We start from the raw sequence: 23,056 nt of genomic DNA on the forward strand, positions 1-23,056 counted from the left end.
CTATGCAAACCCAAATGCATACAAGATAAAAACTGACACATTCAAAACAGCAGTCGTGGGTTAGTCCTAATTAAGACCACATTGCTTTGTTAATTTTGCAGCAGATCAACATAGCTTCCCCTCAAATGATTACAAGAATTCATCATGGATACACAAGAAACTTCCAAATTAATTTTCTTTGTTCCCCACTTATACCATTCCACCATTCCATCTGCATTTTGCAGAAGGGATGTTTCTGAAACATGAGATAGAAGCAACAGGCTCCTAGAAACAACAGAGCAAGGACCAAATGAACAGCTGGGACAGTGTACTCAGTCAAAAGCACCCAAACAAAGTGCCACCAAGGATGACACCACCCTCACCCCCAAGGCTTTCTCCTTGTTCAACAAAGTTACTGCTCAATTATTCTCAAGACTCACCTAAATTCTGTCTCTGTTGGTTCGAAATTACCCCTTGAATCTCTCCTTTGATTGCATTTCTATTTATCGTCTCCCAATGATGGCTTCTTCCTGAAAGTCTAAACCAGGGGTGTCAAACATGCGGCCCTTGGAGGGCTTTTATGCAGCTCCTTGGAGCTGAGGCACCCAGTCCCCCTTTTCCCCCTCTCGCAGCCTTTTCTGGCCTTCCCAAGGCCCATGCGTGGCTGGGGAAGGAGTGCGGAAGGCTTTTGCCCAGTTGTGCCGGGCCGCGAGGCCGCTGAGGCGGCCGGGGGTGGGCGGGAGGCCCTTTCCCGGTTACTCCAGGCTGCAAGGCCACTGGCGCAGCCACGGGTGGGGGGAGGCCCTTTCCCAGTCACGCCGGGCCATGAGCCCACTGGTGCTGGGGGTTGGGAGGAGGCCCTTTCCTGGTCGTGCCGGGCCGCAAGGCTGCTAGCACGGCCAGGGTGGAGGGGAAGGCTCTTTCCCAGTCGCACCAGGCTGCGTGGCCGCTGGCTTGGCCAGGGGTTAAGGGGGAGGCTCCCGGTCACGCGGGGCCACTGGTCCGGCCGGGGGTGTGGGGGAGGCCCTTTCCCGGTCACGCTGGGCTTCAGGGCTGCTAGTACGGCCGGGGGTGAAGGGGGAGGCTGTTTCCCTTTCTTTCTTTCTTTCTTTCTTTCTTTCTTTCTTTCTTTCTTTCTTTCTTTCTTTCTTTCTCTTTCTTTCTTTCTTTCTTTCTTTCTTTCTTTCTCTGTCTCCCTCCCTCCCTCCCTTTCTTTCTGTCTCTTTCTCTCCCTCCCTCCCTCATTTTCTTTCTCTGCCTCCCTCCCTCCTTTCCTTTCTTTTCCTCCTTTCTGTTCTTCCTTTCTCTCTCTTCCTTCTTTCCTTCCTTTCTTTCTTTCTCTCCCTCCCTTTTTCTTTCTTTCCCTCCCTCCCTCCCTCCCTCCCTTTCTTCCTTCCTTCCTTCCTTTCTCTCCCTCCCTCCTTTCCTTTCTTCCTTTATCTCCCTCCTTTCATTTCCTTTCTTTCTTCCTTTCTCTCCCTCCTTTCCTTTCCTTTCTTTCCTTTCTCTCTCCCCCCTCTCTCTCCCTTGCTTCTTTCATATTTATTTATGCGCACATGACCCAGCCCGACCAAGTGACATTTGTGTCATATCTGGCCCTTCTTACAAATGAGTTCGACACCCCTGGTCTAAACAGTTATCTGCTCCCAGCTCCTGCTTCTACCTCAGCTGAGCTACTTCAGGACAAACCCAGATTCATCTCCTACTGGGATTTGCACTGATCTCACCGATGACTTCACAAAGCTGGGGGTGGTTACTGATGTCACAATGCAAAGTTTGACTTCTCTGCCTTTTCAAAGCCTTGCATGGTCAAGGCACCTCATTTTCTCTTCCTTGTTACCTGGGCGCTGAAATAGAAAAACCTACAGCATTCAGTTGCGATCTGGGTAGAATTAATTCCATTAATAAATCCTGAAGAGAAAGAACTACCTTGATAGACAGTTTGTAGACAAATCAAGCAGCTGCCACTGCAAGAACACATGGTCTGTGAACTCCCTGAGTTGAGGTTTCCTTTCCAAAGAAAGGCAAGCGCTGACAGCCAGCACAGTGTTGTGGTTAGCGCATCAGATTAGGGTCTGGGATACCCAGTTTTGAGTCTCCACTCTGCCATGGAATCTTGCTGGGTGACCTTGGACCAGTTACATCATCTCAGCTACCTCAAAGGGATGCTGTGAGGATAAAGTGGAGGACAGGAGATCAAAGTTAGTAATTTTGGGTCCCATTGGGGAGAAAAGCAGTGTATAAATAAATGAATGAATGAATAAATAAAAATAGAAGCATGAGGACCAAGAAGCTGTCTCTCAGAGGGCCAAAATGCTGTACACATTTACCTGGGAGCAGGTTCTATTGATCTCAGTGGGGCTTACTTCTGAGTAAGACTCCGGACTGCATACAATCAGAACTTTGCAAGTACTTACAGAGAGAAGCAAATGGCAGACTATTCATTTCCTCCTTTTTAGGCTGACATTACCAACCATCATTTTACCACACCCAGACATGTGAGCAGATTTATGTGGGAAATAACCTTGTCTGTTTGCCCAGGGAGCGGACAACAGTGATCATTTACTCAAAAAGGTGACTGTGAGTACTGCGTTCAGCAGAAAAGGGACAATAGAGACCGGATATACAGGTTCAAGAAATACATAGTTTATTGGAGAATTTGGTACAATCATAGGGAGGGGAAAACTTATCCTCAGCAAATACTGAATCAAAAGCATAGACAAATAGCATATTCCTATCCAAACAGAACAATATTACAACATCAACCAGAAATTGAGCAGAGTTTTTCCAGTTTGGAGCAAGAGTTACTTTTAAACCAGAAGTTTAAATGTGGGAAATGGGGAACAGGACAAGAAGGAGTGGGTCTGTTGGAGCAGAGGGGCCCAGTGATCCAGGTATGAGTCTCTAACTAGCAGAGAGAAGGAAAATGCCTGCTCTGTGTAGTGCTGTGTGGCTTGGAAAATATAGGGGGAAAGATTAAGATTGAGAGCAAAGATATATTTTTCCTAGACTGTGCAGAAATCAGATGGAAGGAGGAAGGATCCAGTGTGTTGGTAACCTATGTTGTAATCCAAGTTGAGGCCAAAGTGAGACACATTTGACCGAGTCTGAAGCTACACTAGTTATTCTGTTGGGGGGGGGGGATAAGATAACATTGGATCTTTCAGAACAGAAAAGATTGCAACAGATGATTAAGGATAACTTGGGAGTTGAGGCATGTATCAGTAGAAAACTGTGTGTATATGTGAAGTGTTGTCAAATCACAGCCAATTTATGGTGACCCTGTAGGATTTTTCAAGGCAAGAGACATTCAGAGGTGGTTTGCCATTGCCTGCCTCTGTATCACAACCCTGGACTTCCTTGGTGGTCTCCCATCTAAATATCAACTAGGGTTGACCCTGTTTAGCTTCCAAGATCTGATGAGATTGGGCTAGCCTGGGCTATCCAAGTCAGGACAGAGACAAAGCTATAGACAGATTAAATTACCAGAGAAGGGCAGCAGGAAGGGAACTTTTTTGGCTTCTTTCCCTGTGTGTCATGCTAACTTTTGTAACTTGACCAGTTTGCACACTTTGTCCTCCCCAGTTTCTCTCGCCAAAAAGCTTTTTCAAAAGGTGTTGTTTGTTGTGAGATCCATCTGGAGATGGGAATTACCCCCCATGCTCTGTGCTCGCCTCACAGGGGCTGGGACTTGATCACGCATGCAGTGTACACATTCATTTTGGCAGTGGGGAGGGGGGGTGCATAACTTGTGGCATTCCAAACTGCACACATCCCACATACCATATATAGCTTGCCTCAAGGAGTGTAATAGAGCTATGTAATCTTTCATTACCGAAAACACTGGGAGTGACATGTGCGCCTCAGAATTTCTCCCGTCTCACCTTCAAGGCGTTGTTTCAGCAGAATAATAATGCTGACGTCTAAGTATTTACAAAATCAGGTCAACAGTGCTCTAAATATTATGCGTGGGGGGAAAAGCAAAAATTATCAAGAAAGAAACAGAATTTATGATATTTCAAAGCATTGTCTCAATATCTGTGGAACTGAAGATGTTGGATTCTGTAACGGAGGGTTAAAAAGTTACAGTGTACCCCAAGATATAAAACTTATATAAAATGGGATTCGTGTTACATCTGTAACACTTTACAGTTTCTCTTTACAACTTTCTTCTTTACAACAGATTCTGAAAATAATGAAAAATAATGCAGGACAATGATTCAGCTCAAACCCAACGCCTTTCTGACTATATATTACTCTTCCCACACACTTGACACTGAGAGACACTGTCCTTCAGTGTCACTCCTCTGAAGATGCCTGCCACAGCTGCTGGCGAAACGTCAGGAAAGAAAATACCAAGACCACAGTCGCACAGCCTGGATAACCTACAAGAACCAAAAATTTATTAATTTATTCAGAACATGTATTTATTTTGCCGCTGGTCTGGTAATACTTAGCATAGCGGGAAGTTGAGGGAACAAGCAAAATCATTTTGGACCCTAAAAGAACGACCAACAAACTAAAGAAATCCAGCAAAGATTTGAACTAAAGATTTGAACCAACTATTCCTCAGGTCTCCATCAGGTCACTGAGGTCTCCCTTGGAGGTGATGCTCATCCCTGCCTGGATTCCCAACTAATGCTGTTCTTAATCCGTTAAACTGTTTTTTTTGGGGGGGATCTACCCCTTATTGCAATGCAGCACGCTGTCCCAAATTATCCAGCACAGCGGTGGGAAGACAGCTGCCCCCCCCTTCCCCGCCCCCTTCCCCTCCGCTCCTGCTCCAACCAGGCGGCGATGCTTTGGGGGCGTCCCTGCGCATCAGCTGTTTGGCGCTCTGGCTGCGGGCAGCCCGTGCTCGTTTGCCAGCTGAGAGGCGCGGCTCTCCTTTCCAAGCTGCTTGGCTGTTGACTCTGGGGGTTGTGACAACGCCTTCCTCGGTGGGTAGCCGCGTTAGTCTGTCGCTACTGTACAGAGAGATTACAGAGCCACGCATGCGTGCTGGGTATCCCCCCACCCCCCAAAGCTTAAAATGAGCTGGCGGCGAGCGAGCCCTCTCCTTAGCACGGAGACCGCAGGGCTGGAGGGAAGCGAACTGCACCCAGCGCTGTGACTTTTCAAAGCAACCCCAACGAAGCGCTTGTGCAGAACACGCTGATCCTGCCTGCAGTCTTTTTCGCAGGGGGGAGAAATTGTTCCGCCTCCAGGAAAGATCCCATTTTTATATGAGATCTTGACTTTTTCTTCTTCCCCCTTTTTTTTTTCCTTACAGTATATTTTTATAGACTTGGTTATTTAAAAAAAAAAAAAAAAAACATGGGGAAGGTGAGGAGTCTGGCAGTAAGCTTTGACAGAAAGGCCTATTCAAGTGGGGACACAGTCTCAGGAAGGGTGCATTTAGAAGTTACCGAAGAAATTAGCGTAAAATCGCTTAAGATCCATGCAAAAGGACGTGCAAAAGTACACTGGACTGAATCAAGACGTACCGGCGACAAAACGGAAACAACGGTTTATTTCGCAAAAGAAAAATATTTCAGCCAGTGGTATATTTTGATTGGGCACGAAAGAGGTAAGGCTGAATTTGAATCAATCGCTCTCCTTTGATATTTGAACCATTTTCCATGCTAAATGGTATCATTCTCTCTCTCTCTCTTGGTTAATGTAGTCTGGATGATCATGCAATGAGATCCTAAGCATATTTCTTTAACAGCTAATCCTACTGGATGCAACGAGACTTACTCCCTAGTAGGGGTCTTTACGACTGCAGCTGTGGGGAAAAATGAAAGCAGGAGTGAACCAAACTGTAGCCATATAGTGAACTTTGAATATAGCCACATATTCGACTATAATTCTGCTTTTAAACTGCTGAACCGTGTTTGCCATTCCTGTCAGAACATAGTTAAGGATGAACAGGTCACTCTGATTTCTAAGTTCATGAGTAGACAAGCCAAAAGAAGCAAAGTCTATGCTGATAAAGGAAATAGCAGCTGCCAGCTATCATTGTCAGGAGGGAAGGCAGCATGGTATCGCCCAATCTCATCAGATCTCGGAAGCTAAGAAGGGTCAGCCCTGGTTAGTATTTGGACGGGAGACCACCAAGGAATACCAGGGCTGCTAAGCAGAGGAAGGCACTGGCAAACCATCTCTGTTAGTCTCTTGCCATGAAAACCCCAAAAGGGGTGGCCATAAGTCGGCTGCAACTTGACGGCAATTTATACATACAACTACCATTGTCAGCATATTCTGCAATGTTTCTGTTAATAACTGCATAGTTGTTTGTATCTGACTATAAAACCTTGTCATTCCTGTTTATTCGGAGAGAGATTCTTGTCTGACTTTCCAGTGGCATAGATTCTCTCCTTGTGCGCAATAAATTCTTCAAGGAAAATCTTTCTGTATGTTTGGTCCATTCCTAGCCGGTGAACCCCGTCTCCCACTGGGTCAGAATTCCCCAACACAGCCATCGTTGTATAGCAGTTTAATATGGAAGAGACTGGACCTGCTTTTGCAGTTTAGCTGTGCAAATATGGGGCATCTTGCAAAGTGTTTTTGCATCCACCTACCAAAATAACTCAAGGAGACAACTAAGCAAAAAAAAAAAAAAAAGGGTTTTGAGGTTTATTAATGCCAGGTTGGACTCTTGAGCTAAAAAGTGATGGATGCAGAATTGTTAGCAGATAAAGGATTCCCTGTGGTCTATTTTGACACTTGCTTTCAGCACCCCAGGTACAGGACTGCTTTTTTTCTCCTGAAGACTGAGAAAAGTTGTTACATTAACTATATTCTTTTCTAACCCTTCTAGTTAGCACGAGAGATGTAAAGCTATGAGGGAGAAAGACATCCAATTAGACAAATCTATTACTAAATGAAAGCATTATTTCTAAGTTGAAGAGTTCTTGAAGCCTTTGTGGTCTGCTGTGTCAGTACAGGAAATCTGCAAATAGAGAGTAATTTTATTAGCAATTTCCTTCTCATGCCAATCAGAGTCTTAAAGAATATAACCAAATCATGAGCATACATCAAGAACAAAATATGCCTACCACTGACATTTGGTGGCTGAGGAAGTTTTGACTAGTTTTATGTTAATTTTATGAATATATATGATTGAATTATTTTTGTAATATTTGTGTCTATGTGTTTTACTATTTATCAAGTAATTCTGCAATCCTATTTTATTTCATAGAATCATAGAATCATGGAGTTGAAAGGGACCACCAGGGTCATCTAGTCCAACCCCCTGCACGATGCAGGAAATTTGCAACTACCTTCCCCCTACACCCCCAGTGACTCCCACTACATGCCCACAAGATGACCAAGATGTGTTCCCTCTCATCATCGGCTTAAGGTTATAGAATCAGCATTGCTGACAGATGGCCATCTAACCTCTTCTTAAAAACCTCCAGAGAAGGAGAGCTTACCACCTCCTGAGGAAGCCTGTTCCACTGAGGAACCGCTTTAACTGTTAGAAAATGCTTCCTAATGTCTAGATGGAAATTCTTCTGATTCAATTTTAACTCACTAGTTCTGGTCTGACCTTCTGGGGCAACAGAAAACAATTCGGCATCCTCCTCTATATGACAGCCCTTCAGATACTTGAAGATGGTTATCATGTCCCCTCTCAGTATTCTCTTCAGGCTAAACATACCCAGCTCATTCAACCTTTCCTCATATGATTTGGTCTCCAGACCCCTCACCATCTTTGTTGCCCTCCTCTGGACATGTTCCAGCTTGTCTACATCCTTCTTAAATTGTGGTGCCCAAAACTGAACACAGTACTCTAAGTGAGGTCTAACAAGAGAAGAGTAAAGCGATACCAGCACTTCGCGTGATCTGGACACTATACTTCTGTTGATACAGCCCAAGATCGCATTTGCCTTTTTAGCTACAGCATCACGCTGCTGAAGCATGTTCAGTGTTTGGTCTACTAAGACCCCAAGATCCTCTTCGCACACACTACTGCTCAGACAAGTCTCCCCCATCCTATAATTATACATTTGATTTTTCCTACCTAAATGTAGAACTTTACATTTATCTGTGTTTTTTATTAGTTTTAGCCCAGTTCTCCAGCCTGTCAAGATCATCTTGTATCCTGGCTCTGTCTTCTGCTGTATTTGCTACCCCTCTCAATTTAGTATCATCTGCAAATTTAATAAGCATCCCCTCTATTCCTTCATCCAAATAATTTATAAAGATGTTGAACAACACTGGGCCCAGGACAGATCCCTAAGGAACTCCACTAGTCACTTCTCTCCAAGTGGATGAGGAACCATTAACAAGCACTCTTTGGGTATGATCTGTCAACCAGTTACAGATCCACCTAACAATAATAAGATCTAAACCACATTTTCCCAGTTTGTCAACTAGAATACCATGTGGAACCTTATCAAAAGCCTTACTGAAATCAAGATAAACTATGTCTGCTGCATTCCCCTGATCCAGCAAGGTAGTAACTTTCTCAAAAAAAGGAGATAAGATTAGCCTGACATGACTTGTTCTTGAGAAACCCATGCTGGCTCTTAGTGATCAGATCCATCCTTTCTAAATGCTCAAGGACTGACTGATTATTTGTTTGAAAACTTCCCAGTATAGAAGTCAAGCTGATGGGTTGGTAGTGACCCGGATCCTCCTTTTTCCCCTTCTTGAAGATGGGGACAACATTTGCCTGCCTCCAATCTTTTGGTACCTCACCTGTTCTCCAAGACTTTCCAAAAATAATGGACAGAGGCTCAGAAATTACATCTGCGAGTTCTTTAAGTACCCTTGGATGCAGTTCATCTGGCCCAGAAAACTTTGTTTCATTTAAAGAAACTAGGTGTTTGTGCACTACCCCAATGCCAATCCTAGAATGCAAATGCCTTCCCTCATCATGTATATATTTATGCCATGTTCAGCACCACTTCCCTCACAAGAGAAGACTGAGGAAAAGTAGGAATTGAGGAGTTCTGCCCTCTCTTCATCTCCTGTTACAATTTCACTTTCCGGTCCCCACAATGGGCTTATCTTGTCCTTGTTCTTACTCTGTAAATAGGAAAAGAACCCTTTTTTGTTGTTTTTAGCATCTCTCGCTAAGCCTAAGCTCATTCTGAGCTTTAGCTTTCCTAACACTCTCCCTACAAGCACAAGTTATTTCTTTATATTCATCTTTGGTTAAGGCCCTCCTTCCACTTCCTAAATGAGTCTTTTTTGTTTCTCAATGGTCTATGACTGTATAATAAATTTGATTTGATATTAGCAATTTCAGTTCCCCAGGGGCAGACTGATCTTCAGATTCTTAATCTATTGTTTAAATTGTGCCAATGTGGAAGTATAGGAAACTCTAAGGTTGTTTTTCTGAAGTTTCCACCCTTTGTTAGAAGCGGTTCAATCCTGTTTGGGACTGGTACTAGAGAGAGGGAGGGGGTGCTCCTACTCCTCACAGCAGATTGGTTACATGTGTCAGGTAGTGGTGATAACTTAATTTCCGGCACAAGAAAGTGTTAAAACTGGTTATGTAATTTGGGCTTGCTTTTTTTCCTTTATGTATTCTTGAATATGCTGTAGATTTACTGCAGACATGGGAAGAATTTTGCAGGAAGGTCAAGGCTCTGGGGTTATTTTGTTTCTATATCAGCGAGGAAGTTGCACAGAATATTCTATTGCTTTCAACGCCAGCAGTGTGTTTTATGCAAGCATGTAGTGCAGTGATGGTATTAGAATGGTGGGGCTGAAGTAATGTGATGGGTTAAACCATTGGCAAGGGATGTACAAAATTCCTCTGATGTGAACTGAGTGCCATTAACAGAAACGACAGCTTCTGGCAACCCATGTGTTGCGAAAAGTCTACATAAGGCCTTAATACCAACACAGGATGTCACTGATAAAACAGGGATCACTTCCAACCATTTAGAATATGAGTCAACCACTATAAAAAAAAACTCTGGCCCTGAAATGGGCCAGTAAAATCTACATGAAGCCGTGACCACGGGGTTTTTGTTCACTCCCATGGGTGCACTGGAGCATGCGGTGGAGCTGGCCTTGAGGCCTGACATTCCTCACACATTTTGACACAGTCTCCCACCTCTCTATCTGTCTTTAGCCACCAGACATAACTGTGCACAAGGGCCTTCATCCGCACTATGCCAGGGTGCCAATATGTAATGCATCCTAAACACGATGCCTCAAAACTGTAGGAATAACAATATTTCCCCAAAGAAGGCAACCCTTATGCACTGATAATTCATGTTGTCTTGACACAAATGGTTTGAATTTTTCCTCAAGCTTCCCTACTGCCCATCCCCTCCACACCCAGTTGAGAACACGAGCAAGTACTGGGTCCTTGGATGACATGGTTGCAATATCAGGTGCATAAAGGGGTGGCTCAGGTAAGAACTCTAACAACAAAACCTCCAAAGGAGGAGGAGGATCCACTTCAGCTGATGGAAGAAGAAGTTGGTTTAAAGCATCAGTGTTGGCAATACCCTTGCCAGGTCTATACAACAGGGTATGATCGTAAGCATTCAAAAAAATTGCCCATTGAAGCATTCTTGGGGACAATATCTGTAGTGTCTGTCAGTTACGAGCAAACAGTCCCAACAATGGTTTATGGTCAGTACCTATAATAAACAGCTGACCATAAACATAGTCATGAACTTTTCTCACATTAGTCACAATTGCAAGTACTTCCTTATCAATTTGCACATAATTCCATTCAGTTGGTGTCATTGTTCTAGAACAGAATGCAATAGGGGCCTCACAAGAATCAGTAAATTTGTGACATAGAACAGCCCCAATACCATATGGGGAAGTATGATGTAAGAATTAGTGGCTTTGTTCATTGTAATGGACCAAAACACTATCAGCTTACAATAAATCATTTCACAATACAAAAAGCCCTATCATGCTGGGCCGTCCACTCCCACTTAGCTTGCTTATCCAAAAGATGTTGCAAGGGTTCCGCTACTGTCACCTTATGCCACTGAAATGTGTAATGAAAATTCGAAAGTCCCAAAAACGCTTGAAGTTCCGGCTTAGTCTGTGGCTTTAACCTGCCATGTGTATTGATAGGGTAGCCAAGGAATTCAACCTGAGACACTGCAAATACACACTTCTTATGCTTTATCTGCAAACCATCTTCCACAAAATGATGCAACACCTCAAATACTCGTGTTGCAAGTTTTTCAATGGATGCACCTGCAATAATATCATCATCAAAATATGGTACAATACCAGGAATTCCCTTAAGTATATCCTCTATAAGGTTCAGGAAAATATAAGAAGCCATACAAATGCCAAACTGAAGGCGCTTTACCTTAAAGGTTGCATGATGAGTGGGGATGGTTTGAGCACCAGCCATGGTATCATCCACCAACAACTGCTGATAGGCCTGTGCCAAATCCAATTTAGCAAAAACTTTCCCCCGATAGACACCAGGAGATGGCTCACCTCTGGAAATGGGTAAGGATGCTGCTGCAAAGCTTTATTTATGGTGCATTTATCGTTACTACAATACAGATGTCCCCATTGGCCTTGATTGGTGTAACAATTGGTGTCTCCCATGTAGGATATGCCACTGGCTCTAATATGCTTTGCGGCAAAAGATGATAAAGTTCAGCATCAATCTTTGACCAAAGAACATGGTGAGGTTTCATTCGAATAGGCACCAGGTTTGGATCCAAAATCAATGAAACAGGTGGACTCTTCTACTACCCAAGTCCCTCAGCAAATACAGTCTCAAACTCAATAATGATATTATTTAAAACTGAGTCATCATCTTGGTGGATGCCTGTGATTGTAATCTCCAACTGTTCAAACCAGTCCAATCCAAGAAGACTGGTACGATGACTGTGATGCTCTGATTCCTCAGGCCCCGCCCCCTTTGCTGTGGCACCCTGTAGAGGACGAGTTAGTGGCGCCTCCTCAGCCTCAGATCACTCTGAGAGGGAGTTGGATCTAGCCTCTCCCTCAGAGGAAGCCAGGGTCTCTGTCTGTGGGCATCCAGGCAGCCAGACTCCTGAGCTCTCTCCTCCTCGGCCTCAGCTTCCACAACCCCTTATATCCTCCCTAGTCCCTGCTCCACTCCCTTCTTCCTCCCCCCATCCCTCCCCCAAGTCCGTATAGGGGTGGAGGTAGGCTTACATCAGCTTTCTCTATCCCCCTGTAGCGGCAACTTCGCCTGCCTCAGCCCCAACCAGGACGGGCCCACCTGACTATCAGCTGGTCAGCGGGCCTTTGTAGTGGATGCGGAGAAGCTGCATGTGTTTGCTGGCTTAGTTCCGGCATTCCCCAGACTTCCTCTTCATGGGCTGCTGGGTGGCCCGTCCCCGGCTTCCTCCCTCTGATGCTGACCCTGTGGGGGAAAGGAAGTATGTGGGTGGCGATTCCCAGCCCCTGGGAATATTCAGAGGTGGAATAGCATAGTGGGTTTTCCCTTCTAGATGAAAACAATTCCAGCATGGTATAGTGGTTAAGTGTGGTGGACTCTAATCTGGAGAATCGAGTTTGTTTCACCGCTCCTCCACATGCAGCCTGATGGGTGACCTTGGGCTAGTCACAGTTCTCTCATAATTCTCTCAGCCCCACCTACCTCACAAGATTTCTGTTGCGGGAAGGGGAAGAGAAGGTGATTGTAAGATGCCTTGATAATCCTTAAAGGTAGAGAAAAGTGTGGTATAACAACCAACTGTTCTTCTTTTTCAAAGATGGTGTCCACATCATTCATTCAGGATGGCATGAATATGCATTCAGCTTTCAGCTTCCGACGTGAGTATACACTTGGTGCTGTGTGACAGAGTATACTGACAACAAATCCATAGATGGAAAGTTCATACATTAGGATATGGGGACAGAGAGAGAAAAACCCTTTTCAGTGGTCACAAAGATTGTGCTAGAACATGCAACAGGAGCATCTTCTTAATAAACTATTAAAAAGAAGTTGCTTTTATTCAACTCATGAGACACTGGGGCCAACTATTGCCCTCCTGTCAATCATACCCATTGAAAAACTTGTTGCCCAGGCAGAATATTTCATCTTATCAGTGTCGTGACCTATTTTGCTCCTTGCAAACTATGTGAATTGATCATTAGTCCTTTTAGAGTTGCTGACATGGCTTGCTGCTGAATTGAGGTCCATAATCACATTCTACCTCTCCTGATTTACTCCAAAGACTAGCCTTTTTGAAATTACTCATAGGCAACAGAAGCTGTGTTAACTGGTGAGCCTTGCAGGCAAAAAGAATCTAGAGGGAATGTCTGAAACTAAAGTGGATTTCACAGAGCAATTTATAGAAATGTAATATTCAAACCAAAAATTGGTTATCTTCATTGGCCTATGTTCTAGAAAGGGGAGGGGATTAATGATCAAGAACAAGTACCATCCACTGAACTTTGGGTAGTTTATTTTTAATGAGTATGTTTCTTACAGGCACTGCTATTACTGCTGATAGTGATATTCTGATGTAATGTATGAAATCAGTAAGGCCTTTTCATTTTAATTCTGGTCTTCTAGATACATTCATAATGCCAAGGTTTGTAGAAAGTATTTTTCCGTCTTAAACAGAATTGTTTGATTTAATTGAACGTCCATGGTATGGAAAGGCTGCTGTTTTTGACTCATGATACTGAAAGGTAGCTTTATTTTCAAACTCCTGTTCACGTCTACAACCTATTACTGTTAAAAAGTCAGACACTACAGGAACTGAAGGAGCATTTCTTACAGGTGTTGGCTCAGACCTTGGAATAGTCGTGCTGACATCAATTTGTTCATATACAAGAAGCTGGGCCCTTTTGGAGGTCATCTATTTTAAAGCAATTGGCTGGCCTCACCTTGTTTTAATACTTTGCCTGTAGCCTATTTCCAGATTTTAAAAGTGACCTGTTCTTAAACAAAAGGATCACTTGGCCTGATCCCTGACCTAATCAAGCAAGCTGGAACGCTTGGATTTGAGTCTGTTTAGAGACCATTTCTCTCAATGGGACTAAGTGGTATAAAGTACCGTAAGCATTTCAGCTCGACTGATGTGAGTTGGGTCAATGTATCCATTTAGCATATTACAGTGCAAATCCAGAACAAATATGGTCATAATCTGTAGATCTGCTGAGCAAATCATTTTTAACTACAGAGATATTTCTCCCAAACTAAATGAACATAAAAATCCTGCAACCAAATTATGCTTGATTATATATTATGATGCACGAACAGTACAGTATTCTTACCCAGACTGAGTGTATATTTACATTAAACAACAAAGGAATTTATTCGGTTTTGACTTTTGTGTCCTGCACAGACCACTTCCTACCTCGTTTGAAGGCAGACATGGCCGTGTGCGTTATTGGGTGAAAGCAGAATTGGCCAGGCCCTGGCATCTATCAGTAACATCAAGGAAGGAATTTACAGTTTTTGAATGTATAGATATCAACACTCCTACATTACTGGTAAGAATTGACAAAATTACTCATTCTTTGTTTTTGAAATAAAACAGCAAAACATGGTCGATGAAATAACAAAAAATGTCCATAACAATAGTTAAGTACAATGCAATATTTAAAGTATAAGAATATTATGTGCTCTTTCGGAATTCCGGGGAAATGGCCATCTGACTTGGGGGCACTTCTGAATACTGTGTTGCTTATCTAGCCATGGGACATTTGGAAAGAGAAACGTTGGTGGGAGAGGATAGATTACGGTCCTTTCACCTCTCCTGCAAAATGGAGACATAATTTGACAGGGGAAGCCTTTAGACCTGTGCTGATTTGGCCAGGGGGAATTCCGGACTTCTGATTTCATCTAGAACAACTACATAACGATGGCAAACTGCTAGTAAGAACTGTTCCCCAACTTTACCTGTGGTTTTTTGTTGTTGTTGTTTTTGGTACTTTTCTTTATATTTTCTTTCATATTTTAAAAAATCCTTTCTTCTCTGGTAACTGAAAATTTGGCTGAAGCGAATTTTTTTTATTTATTTTTGTCATTTGAGAGCTGTGTTTGCTTTGGTGATACTTGTTGAATACTTGATCCTACAGCGCCCCAACACTCACAGGTCTATGTATCCACAAAGACAACTCACACCATTTATATTTCAGAGGACCACAGACGCTGCGCCCCCCCCCCCATCGAGAGGACAGCAAGCTGGACCTTTCAATGAGTGCTGGCATTTGCAGCAGCACCAGGCAGGAGTCAGGGGAGGGGGGGCAACATGCATTGGCGAAGCCAGAGGGGGAAGGGCCAGTGTCGCCAGTGTCACAGACCCCTCCCTGCAGACTCCCAACTGGACTGGTGGAACATCCTGGAAGAGCTGTCATATGTCCACCAGGATACCTGTGGAATCCTTCTGTGGCCATGCGTGCTGTTTTTCTCAATAGACCACCGGAGAAAGCCATCCGGCAGGTGAAGCTCTGCATGCGAATGACACCCTTTCGCTCCACCCATGGGCTCATCCACTAACCCACCCTTCTCATAATGGATCTGCCCTGCCAGATGGCTTCTTCTGTTGAAGATCAGCCTTCGTGGAAACTCACTGCAGGAGTGAGTGGAATGTGAGCTCCAGGATGGCCCAGAGGTAGATTCAGAGGCTCGAAGCTCCCATGCCCAATCCACCCCCCATAAAGTTTACTTGGTTTTGACAACCGTGTGTGCATCTCTGTCATAGCTTCAAAAAAGAAGAAAGCAAAATTGGAGCAAACAAAGAAAATAATGGACAGAATTAAAACATTGGAAGATCAGCATAAAAATCACCCTGATAAAGCAAAACAGAAATTTAAAAATTAAGAACCCAATTAGATATGCTTGAAATTTAGGAGTTGCAGAAGAAATTAAGATTTTTTTAAAAAGAAATATTTTGACCATGCGAATAAACCTGAGAGCTACTTGGCACATTGTTTAAGAAAAGAGACTGAAAGAAGAATTATAACATGAGTGAAGAAAGGTGATCATATTACTCACCTGGAAAAAGAGATACTGGAGCAATTTATTCTCTCTCTCTCTCTCTCTCTCTCTCTCTCTCTCTCTCTTTTTTTTTTTGAACTGTATAAAAATGATCCAGCAACTGAAGGAGGAAGAGAGGAATATATAAAACATATACAGATGGAGAAATTTACACCTGAACATAGGGATATATTGAATCAAACTATTTCTATTCAAAAAATATCACAAGCAATACAAAGATTGAATAAAGATAAAAATGTTTGAAAGTTTTCTTTCAAACATTTACATTGTTGATAGTCTGTCAGACTATCAACAATGTAAATGTTTGAAAGAAAACTTAATTCTGCTTTTACAGAAAGTTATGAATGAAATAAGGAGAAAATACTGCCCCCATCATGGCAAGAAGCACACATAACATTGATACAAAAAGATGGCAATGATCCAGTACTACCAAAATCGTACATACCAATCTCACTATTGAGTGTGGATTATGAAATGTTTACATCAATAATGGTAACAGAGCAATCTTAAGGGGGGCAGAGTCGCATAGGAGCCGGCATGATCCCTATCCTGGTGTCTGTGCCACATGCATCGGACAAAGTGGCACGGATGCTGGCATACAATGACAATTTGGCAGCAAGGCAAACAAAAGCAAATACTAACTTGCACAAAGGAAATGCAAGCAAGCAATTAGAGATACAAAAACGATTTTAAGCGACATATTGCTAAACACATCAAGACCAACAATAAGAAATTCTTTAAGTACATTAGGAGCAGGAAACCAGCTAGGGAAGCAGTAGGGCCATTGGATGACAATGGGAGGAAAGGAGCACAAAGGGAGGATAAGGCGATTGCTGAGAAACCAAATGAGTATCTTTCCAACAGTGGGAATCCTTATGGACAAAAGATACAACATTTACATTCAGTCAATTATCAAGAGAAAACTGGTATAAGATGTTTTGCCGGTGGTATATTACTCCAAGGGTGCATTGCTGAGGGGCGAGGAATCAGCTTAGGAGGCAGAATGACCCCTATACCAGCTTCCGTGCCACTTGTTCCGTGCAAACAGCCAAGGGCGCCGGCGTAGTGCCACTTACGCTGGCCCACTTGGACCATGGCAGCAGCCTGGCCCTCAGACACTGGCATGGCCTCCTGCCAGAGTTCTCCTGGCACAAGTCCCCATGCTGACGTCCTGGAAGACATTCCCCTTTAGGCAGCTTCCAAACCCCTTTTGCCTTGGGAATGCCTCCTGGGATGGCGACAGTCCTGCAGCACCTTTTGAGGTGGCATAAGCTCACTTTCCCCTATGGGAAAAAGCCTCTTTTTTTCGTTTTTATTTTGGGGAAAAAGTATTTGAGGAGGCTTCTCAGCTGCGCTGTCCTGGCTGCCATGGTTTGCCAGCCTCCTCAGGAATGCGTTGAAATAGACATTGAAAAAATGGACAAAAACCACAAATTGAAATGTTGGAAATGTAAACAAATAGATGGTACTTTTTACCATATGTGGTGGACATGCAAAAAAAAAAGTTCTGGAAAGAAATACATGCTGAAATTCAGAAAATTTTAAAGATTAAATTAGCTATGGAAGTGATGAATATGTTACTTGGCATGTCAACATATGTCTAAGTTCTAAGTTATACCAAAACTGAAAGGAAGTAAAGACAAGTACCTTCATAGGATATGGGCATCATGCTCTTTCATTCAAGACATCCATAGCAACGGCTCATGATCCGTGACAAGGGTAAATGAGTTATTAGCCAGGTAATTAGCCAGGTCGTTGTGGATTTTAAAGCAGCATTTGACAGTATATCGATGCTATAATAAAATGTTATTTTGATATTTAAGCATTAAAGTTTTCGTATGATTCTTTCAATCTGACCTAAAACTATTTTTTTCACTCTTGGTTTTTAAATAAATATGTAAAAACAGAACATGTAATGAAAAAGTTGATTGAAACAGGGTTCTTCTACAAATGGCTAGAAAGTCATGTTATCCAGGAAAATATATTAACTCATCTAAAATCCAGTAAAATCCATCAGAATATTTATATCGCTTTTGTGATAAGGGCCCTAACCTCAATTTCATGTAGGACAAAAAGGATATAATTGGGAACAATCTTAACCCCCATTTATGTCAGCAGGGTGATCTCTTTGTCTTTGATGTGTGTAAGATTGCATACATTAGTAGGGTCAGGAGCAGTCCTAAAAGAAGGGAGTATTAGTACTCAAGCAAAAATGCCACATGGGAGATAACTTCAGTAAACACATAAGTACTCAATGGGACTTCACTGAATGTTCTGAGGATTTCATACATCTGTGATTCTTGCCCTGAGTGCATGGAAATAGGTCCCATTGAAGTGAATAATATATGTGTTTGGAACTGAGGTGTAAGGTTTCAATCTAGCTAATTTCTGTGTATGTTAAGAGCCGTCAAGTCGCTTCCGACTCATGGCGACCCTGTCTAATTTAACAGTTCAAAATTAATACAATGGGTGTAAAGCTACAATGTTAATTCTTTGGAAGATAAGCAGAAACATTTATTTCCACCTAACACTCACAGATTTATAAATATTCCACTAATTGCAATTAAATTTATTTCCATGTAACATTGGCTATAATTCTATGAACAATGTCCTGGAAGTAAGCTCTGCTGAATAAATTGGACATACTTCTGTATAGATGTGTTTACAATTGCTCCCTACAGTTAGGATTGCAACTTATGCATACTTACTACTAAATCTCACCATGTTTAGCAGGGCTCCCTGCCAGGAATATATAGGATTGCAGGTCCTGGAAGTAGGTCCTTTCAAACTGTATGGTTGGCCACTATGTGAACAGACTGCTGGACTTGATGGGCCATGGTCTGATCCACCGTGGCTTTTCTTATGTTCTTATGAACTCAGTGGGATTTAATTTGAATAAACATGCATAGACTTGGATTGTATATTTGTTTACAGTTGCCTACAAATACAAATACAATTCTTTATTACGATCAATGACCAGCACAGGGACAGTTGCCTAAATCTGCATAAAACTGAGAACATCAATGTAATTAAATTGTCAATTAGGTTGTCAACTAAGCCATTGCCATTCTTTCCTATTCAAGCAAACCTACTTGTTTTCATCAGGATAAACATGGTTAGGATCAGGCTGCAAATATTTGTACTGTGCAGTTGTTAGCCCTTTTAATTCAATGAGGTTAAGCCTAAATTAAAGTAATACTGGTTTTTCAAAAGCAATGCACAAATTATAGGGAAAGGTGCCCTAGAAGATGGTTTCCTTTTTTAGATGGAGTTTGAAGAAGGATTAATGGAGAACTCATCCACTTTACTCATAAAAATAATCTGATCCCTGTAAAAGAAAGTCTGGTAGTATCACTGTTGAATCTGGAGGTATCACTGTTATATAATACAAGTTCTCTTCCAGATATGGTTGTAGTTGTAAGATAGCTGTCAATTCTTCTTGTCTCAGTGTTGATCACTGGTAGTACAGCAATGGAGTCCAAAACACAGTTATACCCTACTAAGTCGATTGAAATCAGTGGGCTTAGAAGGATGTGGCTGCTTACGATTGCATTGCAAATGTACTAGGAGGATGAACTGGGATAGGGTGGGTGGACTACTGCAAAAAAAATCTACCAACCATTGTTCCAAACTTTCATGTTAACAGAAACCTCTTTTACAAGATGCTTTCTAGTTTCATGCCTGGATTTATGCTGAACGTTGCCAAAGATGCTACCGTTTGAACGCACCTGTTGAAAAGCTGTAGAGCAATGTGATTTCGTATTGAACTAAAAATGTAATTGTGAGTATATCTGTTCTCTTTTTCTTTCAGTCACCCCAAGTAGGCACAGGCGAAAAGACTGTGTGTTGCTGGTTTTGTGCCTCAGGCCCAATATCCTTACATGCAAAAATCGAAAGGAAGGGCTACACTGCAGGTATGCAATATAAGTTCTTATGGAAGAGTTTTTTGCTTAAGAACAAAGAAGCCTTGTGAACATTCTGAATTAAGTAAAACAGAGAGCCCATGACTGCTAGTTCATAGCCATGTTACCATTACATCTATATATATGCTACATTCAGCTTATAATTATCTCCACATATGGGATAGTTCTGCTCCTTTGCAATTGGTGTGAGTTTTGCCATCAGATTGCATGTGTTAATTGTGCAAATAACCATAGTCTTGTTGGTGCTGGTACTATTACCCTTGGGACTACGAGGTGTTCTTACAGTTATCCAATTTTGTAAGGATAATGTTACTAAATGTAATAATATCTGAATTGTGGGATGCATTCTCCTATTTCCATGTAATGTGTCTGATCTACTATTTAATTGAAGGTGAATCAATTCAGATCTTTGCGGAGTTTGAGAACTACTCTTCCCGGACCGTGGTGCCAAAGGCTGCCATTTATCAAATGCAGACATTCTCTGCCAGAGGAAAAACGAACACAACAAACCAACTTCTCACCAAGCTGCTAGGGGAGTCCCTGTCACCTGGGAAGACAGCAACCTGGAATGGCCAACTGCTGAAAATTCCACTTGTTTCCCCATCAATCCTCAATTGTAGTATAATCTGTGTGGACTATTATTTACTGGTAAGAAGTGTGCTTGACTTTTTGATGTTGAATGCACAACCACTAATTTTCTTAGTGGGCCTAACAGCCATTTTGATTCATTTTTTAATTGTTGTTGTCTTTAACTCCTAGGTATATATTGATATTCCAGGTGCAATAAATCTGTCCCTCTGTTTTCCACTTGTCATTGGTACCATACCATTACAGACTGTTTGGCAGCAGAACATCAAGTGTGAGCAGCCTATGTAGCATGAAGTTGTTTTTAGAGGCAGCAAAACCAAGACAACTGGATTCATTATACTTCCAGAATGGTTGAAGGCTCCCCCGCCCATTCTTCATGAACAGATTATTATATGCATTTTTCTTCTTGTTTTTCTTTTTTCTTTTTATAATGAGAAAATTAAGTTGGGTGTACAGAGAACAAAGGCCTGATCCAGAAGGACCGCAAAGGATTACACAGGATCAGATTTGACTTATATGGATTACAGTTAAAAATCACGATGCAGATATAATTTGCAGAATTTGCAGCTGGCTGAAACAGACTTTAAAACTGAGATCAATTCCAAAGGACTCGTGGGATATCTGGTGGACAGATAATAATAAATTTCAAGAAACATTATACTCAGAATAAAGGTTGTTTGGTTGTCTAGAGAAGGATCTATAAAAACATTTATTTTTCCCCCCGTTGGGACTATTTTTATGCACTAATATTTAACAGCAACATAATAATACTAATTTCTACGTGTTATAGCAATATTAATACATTAACACACTAATATCATTATTATTGATAATATTCTTCAGTCTGTATGCAGAACATATCATTAAGAAAGCTCGATTAATTTAGAGGAAAATGGAATGAAAATTGGGGGGAGGAACATTAACAAATTGAGATATGCCGATGATACTACAATACTGGCAGAAAACAGTGAATACTTGAAACGACTACTGCTGAAAGTTAAAAGAGAAAGTGCCTAAGTAGGACTGCAGCTGAACATCAGGAAGACAAAAGTAATGACTACAGGAGAATTACACAACTTTAAGGTTGACAATGAGGAAATTGAAATTGTTGAAGACTTTCTATTCCTTGGTTCCATCATCAACCAAAAGGGAGACTGCAGCCAAGAAATCAGGAGGAGATTGAGACTGGGAAGGGCACTTATGAAGGAGCTAGAAAAGATGTTTAAGTGTAAGGATATGTCACTAGCCACCAAGATCAGGTTAATTCATGCCATCGTATTCCCTATTACTATGTATGGGTGTGAGAGCTCGACAGTGAAGAAAGCTGAAAGGAAGAAAGTACCGTAGATTCTTTTGAAATGTGGTGTTGGAGGAGAGTGTTACGGATACCCTGGACTGCCCAAAAAACAACAACAAATCAGTGGGTTTTAGATCAAATCAAGCCTGAACTGACCCTAGAAGCTAAAATGACTAAACTGAGGCTGTCGTACTTTGGACATATTATGAGAAGACAAGAGTCACTGGAAAAGATAATCATGCTAGGAAAAGTTGAAGGCAGCAGGAAAAGAAGAAGACTCAACAAGAGATGGATTGACTCTATAAAGGAAGCCACAGCCCTCAATTTGCAAGATCTGAAAAAGGCGGTTAAGGATAGGACACTTTGGAGGACATTGATTCATAGGGTCGCCATGAGTCGGAAACGACTTGATGACACTTAACACTCACACACATCATTATTATATTAATTATCATTACTTTATTTTATTTTTTGTACTGTTGCATATTATCTACATCCTTTTTATTATATTTCTCATGTAATTGGTGGTTAATAGTTTGAATCGTTTGAAATATTTGATTTATGAAAACAATTAAATATTTGATTTATGAATTTTGGCTCAATTTTTTAATCATAGTGTATGGAATAGATGATGAAATTATTGGAAAGGCTGAAGGAGCTCGGTATATTTAGCCTGGAGAGAACTGAGAATTGATATGATAACCCGTCTTCAAGTACTTAAATGGCTGTCATAAAGAGCAGGGGTGGGGAATGTCAAGCCCAGGAGCCATTTAAGGCCCGCAAAATCATTTGGTCTGGCCCTTCATGGGTCCTGGCAGATCTCTAGCTCAGAAGGATCTAAGACTGGCGATCCACCCTTTCCAGCAGACAGGAATAGCCTCTGTTCAAGGCGGATGTGAGTTTGTTTTGCTGAGAAAATGAACCCTTTTTTCCCCTTGCAGAAGAATCATTAGCTATGGAGCTTCTAGGACCGCCCAAGAAACTGTGTTAACCCTTTCCCACCCGGGCCATGGAGAAACGTACTCCCTCTGTACTACAAGAGGGCGGGGGCCGAAGTGGCAACAATGGAGGGATTAAAGGGGGCAGGGCCAGAATGCATGGGGGGTAGTTCTTAGCCAGTGTGTCCTCATTTCATCCCTGCAGGCGGAGGTAGCAGGAGCTGGCTGTAGAATCCGGCCCCGACCATGCGGAGCAGGAGCAACTCCGGCGTGCGACTGGATGGCTATGCCCGGCTGGTGCAACAGACCATCCTGTGCCACCAGGTGGGTGAGTGTGCCACTAGTTGGATGCCTGCCAGCTTGCCTGCATGGGGGGGTGTCATCTGGGCAGCTGCCTGCTTGGGGCTTGGTT

The 23,056-nt window shown here is 42.3% G+C and overlaps 1 pseudogene; it reads left to right on the forward strand.

The window, feature by feature from the left end:
• The first annotated feature begins 5,295 nt into the window (after positions 1–5,295).
• LOC130477016 (arrestin domain-containing protein 3-like) lies at positions 5,296–20,764 on the forward strand (annotated as a pseudogene).
• The last annotated feature ends 2,292 nt before the right edge of the window (positions 20,765–23,056 follow it).

The sequence above is a fragment of the Euleptes europaea genome, chromosome 4, assembly GCF_029931775.1.
Source record: "Euleptes europaea isolate rEulEur1 chromosome 4, rEulEur1.hap1, whole genome shotgun sequence".
Classification (NCBI taxonomy): Eukaryota; Metazoa; Chordata; class Lepidosauria; order Squamata; family Sphaerodactylidae; genus Euleptes; species Euleptes europaea.